Source organism: Apus apus, chromosome 1 (genome assembly GCF_020740795.1).
Source record: "Apus apus isolate bApuApu2 chromosome 1, bApuApu2.pri.cur, whole genome shotgun sequence".
NCBI lineage: Eukaryota > Metazoa > Chordata > Aves > Apodiformes > Apodidae > Apus > Apus apus.
The window spans coordinates 40,302,067-40,323,781 of NC_067282.1; the positions used below are offsets into that span (position 1 = coordinate 40,302,067).

Sequence of the window (21,715 nt, forward strand, 5' to 3'; positions counted from 1 at the left end):
CCCCAGGTAGGAAAAGGAAAGTGAGAATAAGAAGAGAGGCTACCAGATTAAAAACTAGACAGCTTTAATTAAATACTAATGATGAAAATATGTACAAATATATACAAGTATGTTCAAAACCCTATTGCATTCCCTCACCCCCAGCAACTCTCACAGCACTCTCCTTAGCTGTGAGCAGTTCTGAAATGTCCTGGACCGCTCTGGCAGAGACAGCGGCAGATCAGGCAGGAGCTGAGGGGAGAGTTATGACAGTCAGGAACTCATGAGCCTAGGGATCAACAGTGATGGATAGACGGAGGCCTCCTCGGATGCTGGCCATGAACGGAACAGAAGGGAAGAATACACAGGAAGGAAGGGGCTTAAGTTCCACGATCCCTGACTTTATACTCAGTCTTATGGAATATCTCTGGCCAATTTTGTTGCCTGTCTAGTCCGCTCCTCCTTAGGGAGGGTTGCAGATAAGACACTTTTTCTCCTTTACTATCCTAAGCAGAGCAAAAGTGTCCTTGATGTCTCGGCAGTATCTATAAACATCCCAGCATTCTCAGCTGGAAAACTTGTGTGCTTAGAAGAATTCAGTGAAGAAAAAAAAGATCAGTAAAAAGAAAATTGGCTTCATCCTGGCTCAAACCAGGACAATTAGCAATCTCAAAGCATTTATGTTCTGTGTCACATGTGATATATGTTGCAGCTGGACAGTGTTTTACTTACAGTTTTGTTTGAGGAGTGTTTAAAGTGATTAAAAATTTTTAAAAGGGTAGTTTATGTTAATATTTCAGAATCAGAAACCAAATATTTAAACAATTGCATCAGAGACATATGAAAAGCATTTCTGATTAATTTGAAACAAATCACTGTATTGAAAAAGTACATACGTTCCAAGAGCATTCTACGAAACATAGCCTATCATACAGAAAATATGAAGTTCAGGAAATGCCTGAATCATATGCCTGAATCACTCTCTCATACACTTCATTTTTCATTGTAGAACTTTCAAATAGTATCCAGCATAATTTGATGCATTCAAGAAAATCTTAACTAACATGAAAGAAGATAATATACTCCAAATTAGAAAAACATTGGAATACGAAAAAGAATCTGAGAGAGAACCAGCTGTCTGTGCAAAGGGGACTTCCAAAGACTGGTTCCCAAAAGTAAGCTTGAATAAAGTCATATGGTAATTACCTTCTGACATCACTTAGAGCCTTCAAGTACATTATTAAATCCAGATTAATTCTAAAGACAGCATTATGGTGCAAAGTTAATTAAAATAGCCACACAGACTCCTCCCCTAGATAACAGAAACTTTCTGTATGCTCAGCATTTCAGAAAATAGAACACTTCACACAAAGATGTCTGACCATACTCTTTCCAATAAAATAATGGTATGTGTAAAATAACTGCCATATTTAGATCTTAAATGGTTTGTCAGGATACAAGGCTGCTGAAAACTTAGAATCATGGAATAGTTTTGGTTGGAAAAGACCTTTTACATAATCAAGTCCAACTGTTAACCTAGCACGGCCAAGTCTACCACTAAACCACATCCCTAAGCACCACATCTACACATCTTTTTAGTATCTCCAGGGATGGTGACTACACCACTCTCCTGAGCAGCCTGTGCCAGGGCCTGACAACCCTTTCAGTGAAGAAATTTTTCCTGATATCCAGTCTAAACCTCGGCTGGCACAACTTGTGGCCCTTTCCTCTTTTTCTGTCATTGTTACTTGGCAGAAGAGACCAACCCTCACCTTGCTACAACCTCCTTTCAGTTGTAGAGAGCTATCAGGTCTCCCCTCACCCTCCTTTTCTCCAGGCTAAACAGGCCCACTTCTCTCAAATGCTCCTCATAAGACTTGTGCTCTAGACCCTAAACTTGTCACATTAAGTTGTTGTCTTTGATAGAACACTTTAAAAATCTGTTAAATGAATGCTGAAAATATATTAACCTACTGTGTAAATCCCAGGAGACAAATTTCAGACTGAAGTGAAATTGTAAAATATTTGTCATCCTGCACATAACATTGATTAAACTGACAGTTACTCTTGTTTTATTGGTGCTTTGGAAATTACAAATTTGGAAGGAACAGACATTATGTTTCACTCTCTCCAGGACTGCATGTTACCATCAAATAATCTCATGCTGTCAACTAACTATAATATGCAGTAATTTCTTAGTGTCAGTTCTTTATTGGGAAGGGGGAGGAGGTGAAGATTAACTTCATAACCATGTCTAGCTGTTGGTTGCTTTGGGTTTTCTTTCATTAGCTTGTGTCCAAGTTGTCACATAATTCATTATCAATCTACTGTCTCTAAAATCCACCTCTTAAAAAATCATCTGTACTTTTAAAAAGAGAGATCTGAGCAAACAGCACCCATACTCAACTTCCCAGGCTATTTATTATAAAACAGTTGGTTCCTTACAAAACTAAACCTTCCCTTATACAATGGAAAAAAAATTTATAGACTACTGATCAGTCATGTAAAATCTCATTTCTTTCTTGTCTTTTTTATCTATCAACATAAATAAACAGACAATTTATTCTGGAAATAAACAGAATACTACTACATGAGATTAACACCTGAAATGTTGCTGCCTAGTTCAGCTGACTAAAGCAGACCAAAGCTGTAAACATTGCTTAGGATAAAGAATTTAAAACAACATGGGGATTTACTAATTTGATTGGATCTCCTGATAGCCCAGTGCTTTAGAAGGTATTAATTACATTATTTACTTTAAAAAATATGGTATTTATAAGCTTATTTATAGCTGATACAGTCTTGCACTAAATTTAGGTACCCAGATGTTACTTGGTATTTAAGTTCTCATAGAACATAAAAACAGCTGTATGAGTTTAAAATAAACAAAGGTTTATTCATAACCAGTGACCAGATGTAATTTCAACAATTATTAGAATGGATTTTAAAAGGTAAATGTTACATTTTTTCCGTGTATCATAGATTTTGGGAAATTGTAGGTTTAAGGATTTCCTGTAAGAAATGTTTAGAAGGCATTTGTGGACTTCAATTTATTTAATAGCACTCCAAACCTAGTTAGGTTTTGTCTCCACAGAATCTCTTGAAGTCAAATGCACAGCTTAAGCACACACCTGTAAAAGTTAAGTATTTCCTTTTGTTTGCTTTTAAATCTGTTGCTCAAATAGATTTGATGAAGCTCAGTTCTTGAATTGAGGGAAATCATATAACATTCTTCCTTTCCATGCCATTTATGTCTTACATTTGTGTCTATTACAGCCTCTCCAGCAATCATATCTTCCCCATTGCCAAAAAAACGTCCAAACAACAAAACCCCAAACCACCACTATCACCAAAACATCTTTCTTCTTATGGAGACAGGGCTTTACCCTATTTTCAGTTACTATCCATTATCCTTAGCTACAACTAAGCAGAGTGCCCAGGCAATGTCATTCCAAGACACTTTACTCCAGGTGATCCAAGGACAGAGAACACTAGCCAGCATTAGCTTACATGCTTCTTTCCACGAAAAGAAAACCTAAACTCTAGGATTTATATTGGATCTGGATGGCAGAGGATTCCAACTTTAGATCACTCTACAGCACGTACTTACAGGGCTACTTACATGCAGTAATCACCAACCCTTTTCTTAATGCTTTATGTTTTTCATATATTCTTTGTGAGATTATAAAACTAGAGCTACAAGCAGTATTAGAAGTGTAAATAAACCATAGAGTGGAGTAGGATTTGGTGTTTCCCCTTACCTCTGTTCCTTTCCTAATACTCCCCAGCACTCCTTCCTTTGTAACCACCCTGAGTGCTCAGCAAACATTGTCATAAGCAGCTGGTTGATCTCAAAGAATAAAAGTTGTTTGTATTTTTCCCCCTTACCAGATAAGAGACAGCTAGTTAAGATAACATCATTAAATGTATACATCTCACTGCTCTCAAATTCATCAACTTCCATTTTTCTTCTGCCAAGGACAACTTAGATGTTAGGCTACATATTACACCTAACTCTTCCTTCAGAATACTTGGGTCAATACCAAATGTTCCTAGTGATTTGTCAGCATTTGTATCATTTTGAGATCATTATTCTAACTTATCTACATAAAACCAAACCAACTTATTTTATAGTCTAAGATCCTTGATTGCAAATATGAATGCAAACAACTAATTTATATTTCTGTCTCTTGTCTTATCTACCTTGAGCATTCTCATTTAATCTATTTCATCTTAGCTTTACAGATTCTCTGCCAAGATTTTTGTTTTAATGTTTTCCAGAATAACAGAATCCAAAAGATAAACTGGTTGTTCAGGCTTCTTATATAGTGCATGAGCAAAGTCAGTTACTAAACAGCAAGCCAAAATCCTCTACAGTAAAAAGGATACTACTTTGAACCTGCCCACAGGGAGTACATCTCGTGACATTTTTTAAATCCCACCTTCTTTCTGCAGTGAAGATACTTAGATTAAGCAGTACAAATCCTCTCTAGAAGGCAAATCACAAAATATTCACAAAATATATTGTACCAGTCGTATAAGGTTTATGTTTCAGTTTAAGACTCCATATACCTATCTGAGAAATTCCAGGGCATAGACAAGACTCACTCTAAAGGAATCAATTTCATCAGCTCCCAAGAAAATATTCTAAGTTTTCCTGAACAAGATATGCACTGCTACTGAAGCTGATTTTGAACATATTTCTGTGCACGAATATTCTTTGCCATAGATATAGGACTGACTATTCAAACAAGACAATTGATGGGATATTGAAATGTTCAAATCTTAAATCAGTTATCTTAATCAGTTTTAGAGCCTTATCAAATGTTAGCTAGATTAAAAAAAAAAAAAAAAAGATTAAAAGATTAAAATCAAAAAAGGTTTAACTGCTTTAATTCTGTATGTGTAGAAGATAGTGGCATATACAGTGCAGAACAGTGTAGTAAGTGGACTAAACTGGGTCCTCTCAATGAACTAAATGTGCTGCAATTGTGGTATGTGGCTTTTAGTTTTGTGCTTTCCCATTTTTGCACCATGGACTTATACCTCCTCCAAATAACTCTGGAGTATTTTCATTTCAATTTGAATGAGTTAGTTTGCTGAGGGACAGGAACACAGGATATACATATACATAGTATATAACCTAACAGTATATTTTTATCCTATGAACACTACCAAGAAAAATCGATCTGAGTCAGGATGTAAGGCTCAGGCTTGGACAAAACACTCACTGCAGCATTCACTATATTGGTTCTTTCTGTATAATACTTCATTTTCAAAAGAAATACAGTAAAATTATAAATAGGAGCAAGAATATGACGAGAGTAAAGATAAGGATAACAGGTTTAAAAAACTGACATTTCATACCTGTCACCTTCTCCCAAGCACAATGTGTTTTTTTCTTACGATGAAAGATAGTACATAATAAACACAACCTTATTTGAGAAATGCAAATTTTCAGCTAGCATTCAGTTTTACTGGAAAGATGATAAACTCTGGATGCCCTTGCACTTTTGCAATTTTAATTAAACATAAAACTAGACGCAGCAGAATGAAGAAGAATCAAAATATCTATCTATCTATCTATCTATCTATCTATCTATCTATCTATCTATCTATCTATCTATCTAATTTATTTTTTTTTCCCAGCAGGTAGTTTACTAAAATCTTTAAGAGGTACTGAATTAGGTGATGTATTTCCAAAATATATTCCAGATATGTCCAATCACTTCTAAAAAGGAAGAGGTTTTCACTAATTGTATGATAAATATCTGTTACAACTCTGATTTTGTCTAAAGCGAAGCAAAGCAATAACAACCATCAGAATGAACTCTGACTAGGTTTTACAGCTGAATTAAATTGGCTTAAAGAAAAAATTGGATGCCTCTAAAACATTGATCCTCAGAATGCTAGCATATTTTAGCATTATTTTTAGGTTTTGCCCTGTGTGTCAGTACATGTCTTCATAATCAAAAGGATCAATGTGTTCAGTGTGTATGAAAAGCACTAGACCCATGGAAGATTGAATCGTTTTGGATACAATCATGTCAGAGGTCTAATTCAGAGACAAAGTAAATATTTTGTAATAGCTAGTGACAGCTTTCTCTTATGTGGAGAAATTATACGTACAAGTTGTTATCTCCTAAATATGCAGTTTAATTTGTGTGCGCCATGCTACCGACTAGCTCTTCAGTTAGCCCATTAGGGAGCTGCACTCTATTAATGCAGTAAAATTTACAGTTACACTCCTATGTTGAGAGTTTTGGCTTTTTGAACAGTAGATTAAAAAAAAATATAAAAATGTTTTCCTTCTTATTTCTCTGAACATAAATGTCCCTGCAGAATGTGCTGAAGTTAACAAAGTCACCTGACTAGCAGATACTATTTAATTGTGATTTACAAGAATTACTGCATTTATTTGAAATTATCTTCATTTCAGTGACAGAAACAGCAAATTTATGGATATGATTAATTAAATTATGTTTTTGTAATGGGGGTTTGGACTGTAAGATTACAAATTCATATATACATATACACAGATGCATTTGTACAGGTCTATGTATATGTATACACATATACATATACACCCACACTGAAGACATTCCACCCTAGGGTTTTGAATGTGATCTGAATCATAATTCTAATCTCATGAAAATAAACAATAAAATTAGAATCAAGACTGATGGAATAAAGTCTACTGAAAAGTCATAATCACAGAAGGGCACAAAGAATAAAAACTTATTATTTTTTAATTACATTTTTCCTTGATTGAGCAGCAATGAGATGTAGTAAATTTAGACTTACTGCATCAGGTTGACTGATGAAACAGAATAGTTAAACAATTCAGGTAGAAAGAGAAATCTGGAGGTCATATAGTCCAACTCTTGCTCAAATCAAGGCTTATTTAAAAAATGGGTCTGGATTCTCACAGCCTTATTGAGTCTGGCTTTTAATATTTCAAAGCACAGAGATTCCACAGCCTGTCGCAGAAAACTGCTCTGAGTACTACTATCACTTTGAAGAAATGTTTTTCACTTGGAAATTGCAACTTGGAACTGTTGCTCTCATTGTGCACCTGCAAGAAGAGAATTATCTTGCCTTTTCTATAATCCATGATAGTTAGCTGAAAAACACAGAGTCCCTTTAGCTTTCTGTTCTTCATGAATGTCCCCTAGGGTTCTCTTCATATATTATGTGCTTCCTGCTTCAGCTTCCTAGCTGGTTCAATTTGCTTTTGAATTGAAATGCTACCAGCTGGAAATTGCATTCCAGCTATGGAATCATAAGTCCTGGGTAGGGAGGAATAATTATTTCTTTCAACCCCCTGGCTAATGCAACTGAGTTTAGTCTTCACACACATGAAAAAAAAAAAAAAAAAATCATCAGAAGAAAAAGTCAGAATAAAAGTTAAAAATGGACAATGTTGACTAGAGATGCATGTCATTCAGATGGCCTGCAGACGGTGTGTTGCTCTCCATTTGGCGACATAAAGATGTGTGTAACTTATTTTTGTTAAGCCAAACCATAGCAAAATAGTTAATGTAAGAATAGATTAATTTAAATAAACAAACAAAATTCTGGTCTGTTTTACCCACATGAGAAACCAGGGAAAAAAACAAAAAATGAAACCAAAAAACAACCCCAAAACAACAAGTAAACCAATCAAAACAAATATAAAAATACCTGAAATATCATAAAAGTAAGCCAGCCTCCACTCAGCTTGAATTTATTAATAGAGAACCTTAATATTACTGCATGTTGATTAACAGCCTTGCTGCTTATCAGAGGGTCCTGCCATTGAAAACACCCTTACAATTTTCTTTCCATTAGTTTTTAACTATTTTCCTTCTAAGGAAACTTCTATGTGCATATCAGTATAAGAGAGCTTATACTGATAAATTAATATATTTTCCAATCACTATTGTTTGTAGTATGTCTATGGACTTAAAATACTTTCAGAAAGGTAGGCTTGTAAGAAGTTAAAAAGGTCATACAATTTAAAAATAAATCTGAATTTTAGACTACTCTTATTAAAAGACATTACATATAATTATATAAACAATTGAATGAACCCTACTGCAACTAATTGTTGTTTTGAACTTTGAACTAAGAGTCTTAAACACCTAATTCTGGGTAGGATACAGAAGAAGAGGATTGGACAATACTACCTGTAAGGAAATCTTTGATGAAACACAATTTAAACTATTAATTCTCTTTAACCCTTGAATTTCTGGGCAAAGTAATTCCCTTACCCATCTGGCTAAGATATCAGCATCTCAAGGCTTTGCTCTGCTTTTTTTAACCCTACTGCAAACGTCAGCTACACCAACTAGACATAACTCTGCTGAAAGGATTTGAAGGGTGGGATATTCTTTCTTTCATTAATGTTCACAGCGCACAGCACTTCCACTTCTAAACAATTTTACTGCTGTCAAGAACAAAACATTGTTTTTACAATGATAAAAAAATCTGACAGGTCTAACTTATTGAAGACCACACTGGGCTATACAAATCCATCACTGCCACTGGCACAATTCGTTTTTGTGAAACAGCAGATCTAAACAAATACTTTCTACTTTATATACTTTATTTATATCACTTCAATTTATTTTTTTTTTTTAATTAACTAGCGTAAATAGAAATCACACCTCAACTCTTTAATTGCAATAAATCACATCTCAACTCTTTAATTACAATAGGAAGTGGTAAATAAAAGGATCAGGTGTACTTTAATTTCACAAATCAAAAAGATTCTCTGCAATTCTATTAATCTACCCAGTTCTGGAACCACTTTGGAACAGAGCCCTCACTTGCTGTGCCCTCCCAGAGACAGTAAAAGTAATTCCCTGTTACTCTCCAAAATGCAATTTTGCACAGCAGTACATAAGAACATCAGTAGTTAAGCCAGAAGTTATAGTATATCTGTGAAACCCCCTGATGATCAATGTAAATTATCAGAAGTATATAAAAAAAAAAAAGTCAGAATTAGCAGGACCTCAAATTAATATAATTAAAATAAATGGAAAATATTTTTATTTTTAGTATGTGTCTTCTCAGTAGGATCCATTTTATAAATCATATCAGACTAATGTCTTGAGCAGTCTTGTCTAGGCAACTCATTGTAAGCAGGGAAGACTGCAGAATTCTGCATGTGTAAGAATGTAGAACAAAACAGACATGGATGGAAACACTGTTCAGAGAAGGTTCAGAAAGATGACGAGTTTGATACACATCTTCATTATTAACTTTGCAAAACTATATAGACTTAAGTAAGTACGTCATTGTTGAACTGAAATTTAAAGATAAATATAAAAAGTAAATTATAACCTGAAAAGAGTACTCATCAAAAACAATAATGTAATGAAGATGCAGTCACAGAATATGGTGGTAGAACTTGAGAGTCCTTTTTCCCTATACACTCTAAAGATCATGAAATATTCCAGTGGACCCAAAAACTTAAGCTCTGAACCTGGACTGCAGATTGGATCCACAATAAAAAGAATCATAGAAATGAAAAATTTTGAACAGAATTTCTCTATTTACAAATTAACACTTTTAATCTTATGCAGAATACTCTACAAATCTGATTAAGTTAAAATTCTCTTTGGTATCAAATCAGAAATAAACATTGACAAATTTAAACATAAAATATTTTAGTAGTGTAATCACATTGAAGCAGCCCCCACCTAGAACAGATCACAACCTAGAAGAAAGTTAGGAAAACTAACAACTAGGAATTAAGTTCTTGATTAACATGAACTAATGGAGAATGTTTTGCCTTTTGCATTCATTAGTTAAATAAATCCATAATCCTACTTCCTAAAGCTTTCTCATCCTAGGTATCTCTGATCTCAGCATCCTAGAAACCTGTTCCTGTGAAACCTGTTATATAAAATTTGCATAATTATAAAGTATATATATTATCACACTGAAAAAGAAGACTTTTAAATAAGTACTACATAAAGAAGTATGTTTTTCAGGTTTACTGTATTCTAGGTATTGACAAACATTTGTGTTTATTTATAGTATGTTGTATAAATAATTGAAATTAAAGGATATTTTTTGTTCTAAGCTAAATCAATGTACAGTCTTGACATAAAACCGCTGACAACTGAAAATATATCCTACATGACAGTGTTTACACTCCACTTTACTTAAATGAATCCACAAGAGTTTTTCTATTATAAATAAATGAATGAAATTACAACCTGCTGCCTTACAAAACAAATACACGTGCTGAATAAATGTTAAATCACAACAGCAAATAAGAAATTGCTGTTTACTCAACTAATGAAAAAGGAGCAAATATCCTTGTTTATGTAGCCCTATATGCACCACTAAAACTCAATACATATGTTTTAAAGAATAACCTTTTCCACTGAAATCTGAAACTATTGAAAAGTACTTACATACTTCAGCAACTTCTTAAATATCTGGGCCCTGAAGCACAATCCAAAAGCCTGCGTATGGTACTTAGAATCTGTACACATATGAAGAAATCTGAACAGTGAAATTTAAACAGTTGTAGTAATGGGGCTACATCTGTCTGGTGACTGGTAACCAGTGGTGTTCCTCAAGGCTCTATTCTAGAGCCAGGTCTGTTCAATATTTATATCAATGATCTGGATGGGGGAGTTGAATGAACCATTAACAAAAGCATTACTCTCTGAAGGGAACAAACAGTGCTCAGTCTTCTCCATAAATGAGGATATGGAATACACCATTTATATAAACACTACAGTATTCATGGATGTTCTTGGAGACTCAATGTTAATTGTGCTTTCTCATCCACATCTACCAAGCTCTAGGACTGCACCTAAGGCAGCTGATGAGAACTAGCAAAACTCAAACTCAGGGTGGCTTGCTATATGCAGCTTATGCCTAAATGCTTAAATGATGCAAAATACATTACAGAACATGGCTAATTTAAATAATAAAAAATGCCAAACCAGTGGTGAAACCTCACCTGGAGTACCTCATCCAGCTCTGGAGCCCCCAACACAAGAAGGATGTGGACCTGTTGGAATGTGTCCAGAGGAGGGCAATGAAAGTGATCCAAGGGCTGTTAACTGGTTCATCCCCCCTAAAGGCATGGGAAGTAAGCAGAGCAGAAGGCCCCTTTGGCTTAAATGTGAGCTTCTGGGTCTGCTCAGAACTAAAAGGGAAATGTACTAGAGGTGGAAAAGCAGAACATTACCAGTTGGAAATTGCAAGGACATTGCTGGGCTATGCAGAGATGCATTTAGGAAAGTAAAAGCTCAGCTTGAGCTGACATTGGCCAGAGATGTAAAAAACTTCAAGAAAAGGTTCTTCAGGTATGTTAACCTCAAGCAGAAACAGAGGAGTAATACTGGCCCACTATTAAACAGGAGAAGTGAACTAGTCACCAACAATGCTGAAAAGGCAGACGTCCTCAACATCTTCACCTCTGTACCAATGCTGCTGGGTCTCAGGCCATAGGAACAAAAATCCAGGTTCATGAAGACACTGACCCGTGATCACTGAAGGAAGAGTTGGTGTGTCAACTATTACAGGAACCTGACCCATACAAATCAATGGGCCTGGATGCCGTGCACAAGGAAGGAAGGAAGGAAGGAAGGAAGGAAGGAAGGAAGGAAGGAAGGAAGGAAGGAAGGAAGGAAGGAAGGAAGGAAGGAAGGAAGGAAGGAAGGAAGGAAGGAAGGAAGGAAGGAAGGAAGGAAGGAAGGAAGGAAGGAAGGAAGGAAGGAAGGAAGGAAGGAAGGAAGGAAGGAAGGAAGGAAGGAAGGAAAAAGGAAAAAGGAAAAAGGAAAAAGGAAAAAGGAAAAAGGAAAAAGGAAAAAGGAAAAAGGAAAAAGGGAGAGAAGTTGAAAGGGAGGGAGAGGGAGAAGAAGAGAAAAATGAAGGAGGGAGGAATAGTGAAAGAAGTTAACCATATTGTGAAAGACAGGGAGAGGCAAAAAAATGAAATTATTCAATTCCTTAGTGTGGCATTCAGAATGTATAGTGCTTGTCTCTAACGATTCAAGAGATAAGTGATGTACTTAGGCACTCTGGATATCTGTTTTCTGATCTGAGAGTTAAACATCTGTTGATGGACTAAAGAGATGTCTCAGCAACCCACCCAGCTGTTTTGCTTCCCCTCCTGCAACAAGAACCAGAGAACTGGGGAGTTCAGTGTGGGACATGCTGAGATCAGAGACAAAGGAGTTCTACAGCTGGTGCTGGGAGCAGAATATCCAGTGATAACCAGGCCTTGATATCTCATGAAAACCACCGACTTAGCAGGACAAGACAAAGAGTGCTGGTCTCAAGCCACTTCCTAGGACCAAAACTCCACTGCAATAGACTAATCCTGTGGTGCCAGTTGTCTCAACCTCCTCTCTTGCTTTGGCTGATCTCATCAATTAGCCAAACAAAGACTATTTGCAGGACACAGCCCTGGGGCCATACCTACCCCCCTCCTATCTCAGAGGAGCACAGAGAAGATAGAAGGATTTTCTCACTTATTCAGGGAGAGAAGAGGGGTTGCAGTGGGCAAGAACTCTATAAATATCTGGGACACTATGGGTGCAGGGAAGCACTTCCCCACCAGGAACCACTTCCCCACTGACGGCATTGCTGGACCGTGGTGGTAACTATGCTGTCACTTGCTGTCCTCTGTATCTCTGCTTTCTCCTTTCTTTTCTGTCTCTGTTTTCCTCCCTGTCCTATCCGCTCTAGGGACTTTGCTGTGTTACTCTAATAAAAGTTTGTTGTGTGCGTGACATCTGACCTCATTTGCATCTTAATTTCACCATTTGGGATCACCTTTAAACTTCTTCTCAGGTCCTGCTGGACAACAAAAGGTGCAGCTGCTGTGCGGCTTATCCCAGGAGAGGGAAGGCAGAATCCAGCCGCACCAGCCTCCCACTGCGGTGAGGAGTGTTGGAAAGCAAGGGGGTTCTGCCCCATCTCTCGTAAGACCGCACGCCAGCCCCGGTGCCTCTTTGTGCACCCGATGTTGTGTTATCTTTGTTTTGTCCTGGCAAGATCATAAAAAATTGCCACGTATCCGAATACCGGATTGTGACAATTCAATAGGACTACAATTCTTGATTTACCCTTTGTATGTATTTTTAATATATTGATCAAATGAAAATCAGACGTTGATCTTACTGGTTTTGTATAAATTCATTGTTTCTTTTTTCCAAACAGGTTACATGAAGAAAGCAGATCCAAAGCTGTTGATCAGCTTTTTAAGAGATGTAATTGCACCTTTCTGACTTTTAAAGAGTACACAGATCAGAATATTTCAAAATACTTTTTTCTTTAAGGTATCATCTATAACAAATCTTTAACACTTTTAAGTCTAATTGAGCTATAAAAATGTAACAGCTTTTACATTATACATTTCCAGAAAGTAAAAATAAGGAAAAAAAAAAAAAATCTGGTGAGGAACATTTCCAGTCAAAACAAGACAATATGGCATTTCTTAATGCTCAGAAAAAAAGCATGATGAAGAGTTGTCAAAGGGGAGGGGGCAAGGAGCAAGAGCAGCAGACAGTGTGATGCTGCAAAGTTCACTTTAATAACTGAACTAAATCAGTGGATAAGCTGTGTCGGAAAAAAAAATCACACTCCCACACATACAACCCACATGCAGTTCCAGTTCCTGAAGTTGTCCCTAAACACAAGTTGGAATAGTGGAGTCAGGGGAAATGCAACACTTACTCAATGTTGTATGTCTGCACAATTTCCCCCTTCCTCTGCCCTTCTGGTCCCAATCTCTGTTACTGGGGAGGTATCATGGAGGCTGCCAATAAAATCAGTCCACTATGGTATTACCTATCTCTCCAGCACATTCAGTTTTTCTTCTCCTCTTGCTTGTTGATCTATAGTTTGTACCAAGGCTTATCACTCTGTCTTTGTTTGCCTTGAATTATCAGCCATGGCTCATATTCATTCACACAGCTCTTTATTACGGACGGCAATGTTGTGATGCTCCCACGCCAAAAAGACTTTCTGAAAGTTTGTGATACCACAAGAAGTGCTCTAAACATGAGTAAAATAGAATATTTTATGGACCAGAATTTATCACAATTTTAAGGCTCAGGATGGAGTAACATGTCAATGAGAAGGAAAGACCCAAGTCTTGTCTATTAATAATGAATATTTATTTTTTTTAAACATTGAGTAAGCGAGAACATGCACCTTTCTGTTCCCCTGGCTTCAGTACAGAAGAAATACTTGCAGATGATGTTTTTTCTCAGTATATCTGTGTTTTCATTCTCTAACACCTGTCTCTACTGAAGGAAATTTTTCTGATACTGTTTCAGGGAAGAGCAGACCTAATCTTTACTCTGAACTGTTCTCTTTTTCCCCAATACTGAAAGCATCAGCATCATTCTTTGAGATGCTATTGACTTAATTTTTGTATTACTGCAAATTCTTCCTTAGTCAACAGAGAAATGAGCTGTCTGCTGTGCATTATACTGAAAATATTAATGCCAGACAAGAACAAAATTAAGACTCCATCACTCTCAAGTCTTCCCTCTTATCACCAAAAATCAGCCATTGAATATATCTTATCATTGGAAATGGGATCACTGTCTCTGGATCAGTGACTGAAGATGTCTTTTTGTTTTTGAAATACAAACCACACAGTCTCACCCTGATGGTCAACAAATACTCATTAGCATAACATCCATGGCTTAAGGGATAATCTTGTAAATGGCAAGTGCTGCATATTAAACCTTAAAAAAAAACCTAATTGTCAAGGCCTCAGGATGCAATACTTAAGACTGCAAGTCACTGATGATTGGGGAAGGCAGAGCAATGACTAGAGACAAAAAGCTTGGTGATGGAGTTTCTAGAGAGTAGGATTTCTACTGATCACATACTCTTTTGCTTACTTTCTCAACCATAGACTAATGCCTAAGATGGACTTTTCTATTGTGTCCCATCACTGTATGTTCCCTTCCTCTGTTTTTCTTACTAGAGCTCCCTATGTTAGTTTCTGTTCAATCATACTGTCCAGTGTTATTTCTTTGTCCCCTTCTGCTAGCTATGTATTCCAGTTAGGCTATCTTCTCTGTTACCTGAGAAGCCCATGGAAAATGCTAGTGGGTCCTTCTTTCTACCCTAAAAGATCTCTTATTGATTCTGAATTATTAGGAATTGCAGACAGAAAATGCATTAGTAGGTTATGTCATGCTTTCTTGGTACCCTTGAATTGGAACTTCGATATTAAATATTTTCAGATAATTTAGCCCTCAACTTGTAATCTTCTACTACGCATACAAGCTGAGTATTCTAGAGGGTTTGTGTATTCAGACAGTCTTTTGTGAATAAAAAAAATAAGATGTTTATCTTCAGTACTGGGGCAGTTCTTCAAGCTTGCCAAAGACATGCACAAATGTTCGATATTTTATTGTATACTAGTTTGCAGATTCAAAAGTTTTCAATTTACAGCTACAAGATTGAGCTGTCTTGATTTTCATCTTCTCTGTTTTCCATGAATATCAAGAAAATTCTCTAAAATTCACTACCTTTGGAGTTTTTTTTTACTGTGATTTTTGTATTTCGTTATGTGCTGATGCAGATACACGCTAAATGATTTTTGACACCCACCAATGCTTTTTAGGTTAAGAATCTGCTTGCCCTGAGCTACATCTATAGACAGTAATACATTTATGCCGACAGTTCAGTGAGATGAAGCAGGATATATATTCTTCACTTGAGAGATTGTGATGTACATCTGCTGACCTGACAGACAAACCATCACCAGACCCGCTGAAGAAAGAAGAAACACATCAGTGTACACTTCATGTGAAATTATAATTCTGCTGACACTCTGAAGCATGGCAAGTATTAGTTCAATGGGATTCTGAAGCTGCTGCTGAATGTTCAGGTTTCTGGAACTAAAATAAACTTGAAAATCCCATTAAAACCATAGGAACTGTTTAATCCTGTGTATAATGTAAAAAAGATCATGTAGATGAGAGTGCTACTTTTCATAGCAGTATTCTCTAGGAATAATATAACATTCTGCTATACTAACCTTTTTAATGTGGCATTTAGGCAATAAAATTGAAGGTCCTGATGATAAAGAAGCCATCAAACTGTGATTAATGTGCTATAGACTATTTGCTTCACTATCTTCCTGTAGGTTTCACAGCATTTCACTACCAGTAGCTGTCTTTTCTATTTCCTATTAATTATCTTGTTGTCCATATGCTGATTCTTGAAACGCTTTCTCCTTCTCCTACTGTGTCTTGATGGAGTGGTACTGTAACATGCCATGTCACAGCTGTATTAAGGAGAACTTATAAAAAAGCAGCACGCTGTGCTAAGTGCTGACTATTACTTTCCAACAAGCATCTTAAAAATACCAGAAGTCTGCAATGTGGACTAAAACAAACTTTCTCATTACACTCTTAAACATTTTTAAAGTATTTTCCTCAAAACTATTATTTGTTTTCTCCAAATGTTCATAACATTTTTAGAAAAATTAATACTCAGCAATGTGAGTAACAATGTGATCTTCCAATGTGCAACAGTCTCTTCCATAGTTGCTTGATTACTATGATACATCACATTATCCTCTAGGGGCTGGACAAATGTTTAAATATGGCTTTAGAAGAAGTCTCAATAAAATACAAAATAAAGCAAATGGGAAAAAAAAAAATATGTTGCTATCTGGTGTCACTCTTATTTTCTATTAACACTATCTATCCTAAGAAAAAAACACCTTACAGATCATCTATCAAGCATAGGATGCCATGTAGCCTGAACACAGCCTTGCAGATTTATATTTGCTATTTACAGTGCAATCAGGACATTTTGTACCATACTACATTTTGGAAATGTATGCCCAACAGAGCATGAGAAACAGGAAATCACAGAATGGCTTAAAATTTCAGTGTTACTGCTGACTTGTATCTATCATGTTACCAATAGCTCGTCGTTAACGAAAGTCAATTAAATAGCTCTAGTGACTCCATCTGTTGCACACTGCTTAAAAACTAAATTTAAAAAATCAACACTATATGGAATTCTGCTTTATGTTGTCCCTGGATACACAGCTCATATCTAAAACTGTTGAAAATGTACAGGAGATACATTTAATAGCCATACAAAATAATTTTAGATCAAAGTGACCTTCAGAGATCATCTAGTCAAACTCGACACTCAATGCACATCTTAGTATGTCAGGTTACTCAGCAACATTTTCAGTCAAGTCTTGAATATCTCAAGAACATATCCAAACACTCCATTGTTTGTTGAGTCATTGATGACTCATGACCATCTTTCAATACTTCAGGATGCACTGTTATAAATGGAACTGGATAGGAAAGGTTTACGTATCACTCCTTCCCTGCTCCGCCCCAGTAAGTTTTAACTGTGAAACTCTGTGTTTTAGGTAATAAACGTAACATGATGGTTGAAGCTCTTAACCATAAAAGATCATAAAAAAATTTGCATAAGACACATACTCCACATAAAAGAAACAGCTGCTCCATCTGCAGTATAATCAGAATTCTAAGTAAGTTAAAGGGCCTATATACAGTCAGTACATGTCACTGAGATTACTTATGTGCTTATAATTAAGTTCCCATAATGTTTTCTTGTGCTGGGACTAATGAACCTTGCTTGCATCGTGAAGCACAGAACTGCACCTATGAGAGACTAAACATCTTCTATCACCTGATTAAAAGGCAACCGCAAGCATTCTGCATCTCCCAGGCTTGGAATTGTAACATATGTTAGGGTCCTTTTATACTGCTAACATTTAGACTGGGTTGCAGACACATCAATAACTTTCTTCATATATGCTTTTCTGTTCATGGGAATTCTACATGCAGCCATCCTCCTATTCAGTGTCTCAAAGTAATCTGAAGATTTGGAAGGGCATCCTCTAAATTTCTAAGCATTATGTCATAAGTAGAAACACTTTCTTTACTGTGAGAGAGAAAGCAAACTTCAGTTGTATTCAAAACCTTACACAATACAAATAGAGTATTAAAAATTTCCCATGCTTTAAAACCAAACTGAAGTTATCTATTTAAGGAAAAAAATACTATAAACTTTTAATCTCTCTAGGCCATATAGTTAATTAAACTTGGATATCTATTATTGGTTATCTATTCTAAAAATACTAGCATCCCAACAAGGTTACCATCACGATTTCAAATTAGAATTTATTCTGTACTATAGAATCAATAAGACCATACATTAGGACTCTAATTTCTGACATGTATCACAAGCTGATTAATTGCTGACTTTACAGGTTAACTTCCCTACGTATGAAACCCCAGATAAGTAGGAGATTAAAGAAATGTCACTAAAAATGCCTTAGAAAAATGTATTTGCTTTAGCTTTTTGTTATTTTCCTTTTTGTTGATTTTGATTTTTTGAAGACCATATATGCATTTCCCTGTACTTTCATATAACTGATAAAAACTAAGGATTTAAAAGTAATCAGACATGGCTTTGCATATTGACAAACGACCAAAACCTCATATGGTAATTAAGAAGTACAGAAGTTTAAATCAAGACAGACATGGATATTTATGCTGACCTTTAAATCAGCAGATTCATTAAAAACCATACCAAAAAATCCCAAACAAACCCAAAGTAACAGCAATAACAAAAAAATAAAAAAAAAAACCAAACAAAGAACCCGCAACAGAAAGCACTGGCAGGGCAACTTTATACCTCAGAAATAAAACAATCCACGTTAAATCTAAAAGAAGAAAACAATGAAACTTTATATTTTTTTCTCTTATTTTTAAGTTCTTGTTTCTAATGCTCTAATTTATAATTGTGGGAAACTGCCCCCCAGTACCAGCTTGTGACAATAATGTTGCTATCCAAGTTCCATTTTTAAAAAAATACGGAGACTGCAAAGACAGAAATTTCCAAGTTCCTACTTTCCTCTTTCCCCACCAAACCTATAACTTGCTATTTGGCAAGTGTATTTTCTAAAGATGTTTATAATGTTTTCTGGTTTTCCTTCATTACTTTTCTTCATGCCTTCCCTCCTCCATGAATTAGATTTTCCATTTCAAAAAAATAATTTGATGTTTGATCCTGAAGAGTAAATATCTCAGTAAATACTGGGGATATCGTAACTCTGCTCATGGATAGGGATATAAAACTGTACAGTCAATTAATTTTACTTCACTTAGAAGCTTTTTCCAGGTTCAATAATTACTCTTTGTATTTTGAAACAAGTTTGCAGTTTGAAAAAAAGCTGCATTTGAATGAAGTCTGGACATACCTGTCTCAAGAACAGAAATAAAAATTTGTATTCATGTCTTGTACAAATTATATGGTTGAGAGGAATTGAACAGCTATTTAATGTGAAAAAACAAAACATGTTGGAAACAAATTATCTCCTGAAGTCAACAGGATTCTTAAATTCAGTGGTCTGCTCTTTAGCAGCTATTTTTGTTCAATAAGATGAAATTTCCAAGCTCAACTATCTTGTGCTCATAACATGTCATGTGAAAGTCCAAGGCAAACAATATATATAAATATATAAAAAATATTTTAATGAACACTGTAATTTAGAACTTCAGAAATATCAAGTCTGAGACTAGACAAATAATTGCTTCTGAAAAATGGAGGTTAAAACAGTTGTGGAGGTTCAATCAAGCAAATCATTTTAATAAAAATACATTGGTTTTCATTAAAATGCTATTGTGATACCAACTGTGAATGACTTGCTAATTAAAACTAATTAGTGGAGGAAAGTTGCAGGAGATTTGCCAGGTATGATGCAGAGTTATCCTAAGGTTTCAGCACTTCAAATGAGTATTTCAACTGATGGTTACAGAGAACTAATTTATTTGTTTTAATCAATTAATATTTAATTTCACCTATGTAACTGACTAAGAAGCAAAATTATTCCAAGACAAGATTTGAGTCATATGTCAGAATTATTACAGATTCTTTCACATATGTCATGTCTATAAATCTATTTTTTGCAAGATTATTAAAATAAAACCTGTCTTGTTCCATGTTTCCACTGGTAGAATTATTATCTGAGTTGTAGGGGTTTTTTAATCTCCAAAACTGTTATGGTATAGCACTGTTATTTCTTGTCAGGTCTAGCTGTATTTCTCTATCGCATTACAGTTAGTGGCATAAAAGTGGTTATTTTTTTGTTTTGATAATTCTTGGCTATGATACTTAAGAGACATACAATGGGGTGAAAAATAATTTATTTTGCTTTCTTTAGAAAGTTGAATCACAAAAACTTTGGAAGCTGCATTCACTGATCTGTTACTCTACCTTTGTATCAGAAACTTCTTAAGATATTTATTTTCTGTAGCTTTCAAGGAATGGTAATTTTTTACAGGGAAACCAGCGCACAATATGCAAGAGTTAAGGGAGCACCATTATTTTCTATTCACAACAAAAATCTTTTGCAAGAATACCTTGGGAGAGGATTCATAGAGACAGAATCTGAGATACATCACTTACAACTCTAAAGAAACCACCTTGAAAAGCTTTTTTAAAAGCTTTTTTAAAAGCTCTACTGCAAGCATGAGAACATTTTAAAAACAAGGATTTCCCCATCTTTTTTAAAGAGTGCTTCCCTTCAAATTCTCCAGTCCCAGGCAATGAAGGATCATCAGTGGGGGCCCAACTTAAATGCCTCTGTGCAAATACAGACAACATGGGAAATAAGCAGGAGGAGCTGCAAATGTGTGCAAATGTGTACAGGCCTGCAGGGCTACAGTGTTACTGGCATCACTGAGATGTGGTGGGACAACTCCTATGGCTGGAGCATGGGAATGAATGAGTATGAGATCTTCTGGAGGGACAGGCAGAAGAGAAGAGGAGGTGACGTTGCCCTATACATCAAAGACCAGCTGACTGAAAGAGGGGAAACATAACCCCCATTTTCAAAAATTAAGGAAAGTAGACCCAGAAAACTATAGGCCACTCAGTCTCACCTCTGTGCCCAGCAAGATAATGGAGCAGATCCTCCTGAAGGCTCTGCTAAGACACATGGAAACCATGGAGGTGGCAACCAATGTGGCTTCACCATGGGCAAATCATGTGTGGCAAATCTGGTGGCCTTATAGGAGGTTTAAGGTGAATATCAGATTTTTTTTTTTTTTCTGTGAGAGTGACAGAGCACTGGAACAGGCTGCCCAGAGAGGTTGTGGAGTCTCCTTCACTGGAGACATTCCAAACCCGCCTGGACTCATTCCTGTGTGATGTACTCTAGGTGACACTGCTCTGGCAGGGGGGTTGGACTAGATGATCTTTCGAGGTCCCTTCCAACCCCTAGGATTCTATGATTCTATGATTCTTTTACAATGGGGTCACAGCTATTTAATAAATAAATAAATGTAACATGTTGGAAACAAATTATCCAATGACACCAAGCTGTGTGGTCTGGTTGACACACTGGAGGGGAGGGATGTCATCCAGAGGGACTTTGACAGGCTTGAGAGGTGGGCTCATGCCAAACTCATGGAGTTCGATAAGGCCAAGTGCAAGATGCTACACCTGGGTTGGGGTGTCCAGGTTGGGCAGAGAATGGGTTGAGAAAAGCCTTGAGGAGAAGGACCTGGAGGTGTTGGTTGATGAAAAGCTCAAAGGAAAAAAAATAATCAAAAACATGTATTGATAAAAAGGTCAAACTTTTTCAACCCAGGTCTGTTCACTTCTAATGCAATCTCATTCTATGGTAGGTCAGATGAATTCTGCTCTGACAGCTTATCTCTCTCTCCACTGACAGAAGAAGGTTAAACTG

The 21,715-nt window shown here is 36.1% G+C and overlaps 1 protein-coding gene across 1 annotated transcript in view; it reads right to left on the reverse strand.

Annotated features, from left to right (window-relative positions):
* KLHL1 (kelch like family member 1) overlaps positions 1–21,715 on the reverse strand; it is a 195,796-nt gene that overhangs the window by 91,231 nt on the left and 82,850 nt on the right. The gene's annotated exons all lie outside the window — the stretch shown is intronic.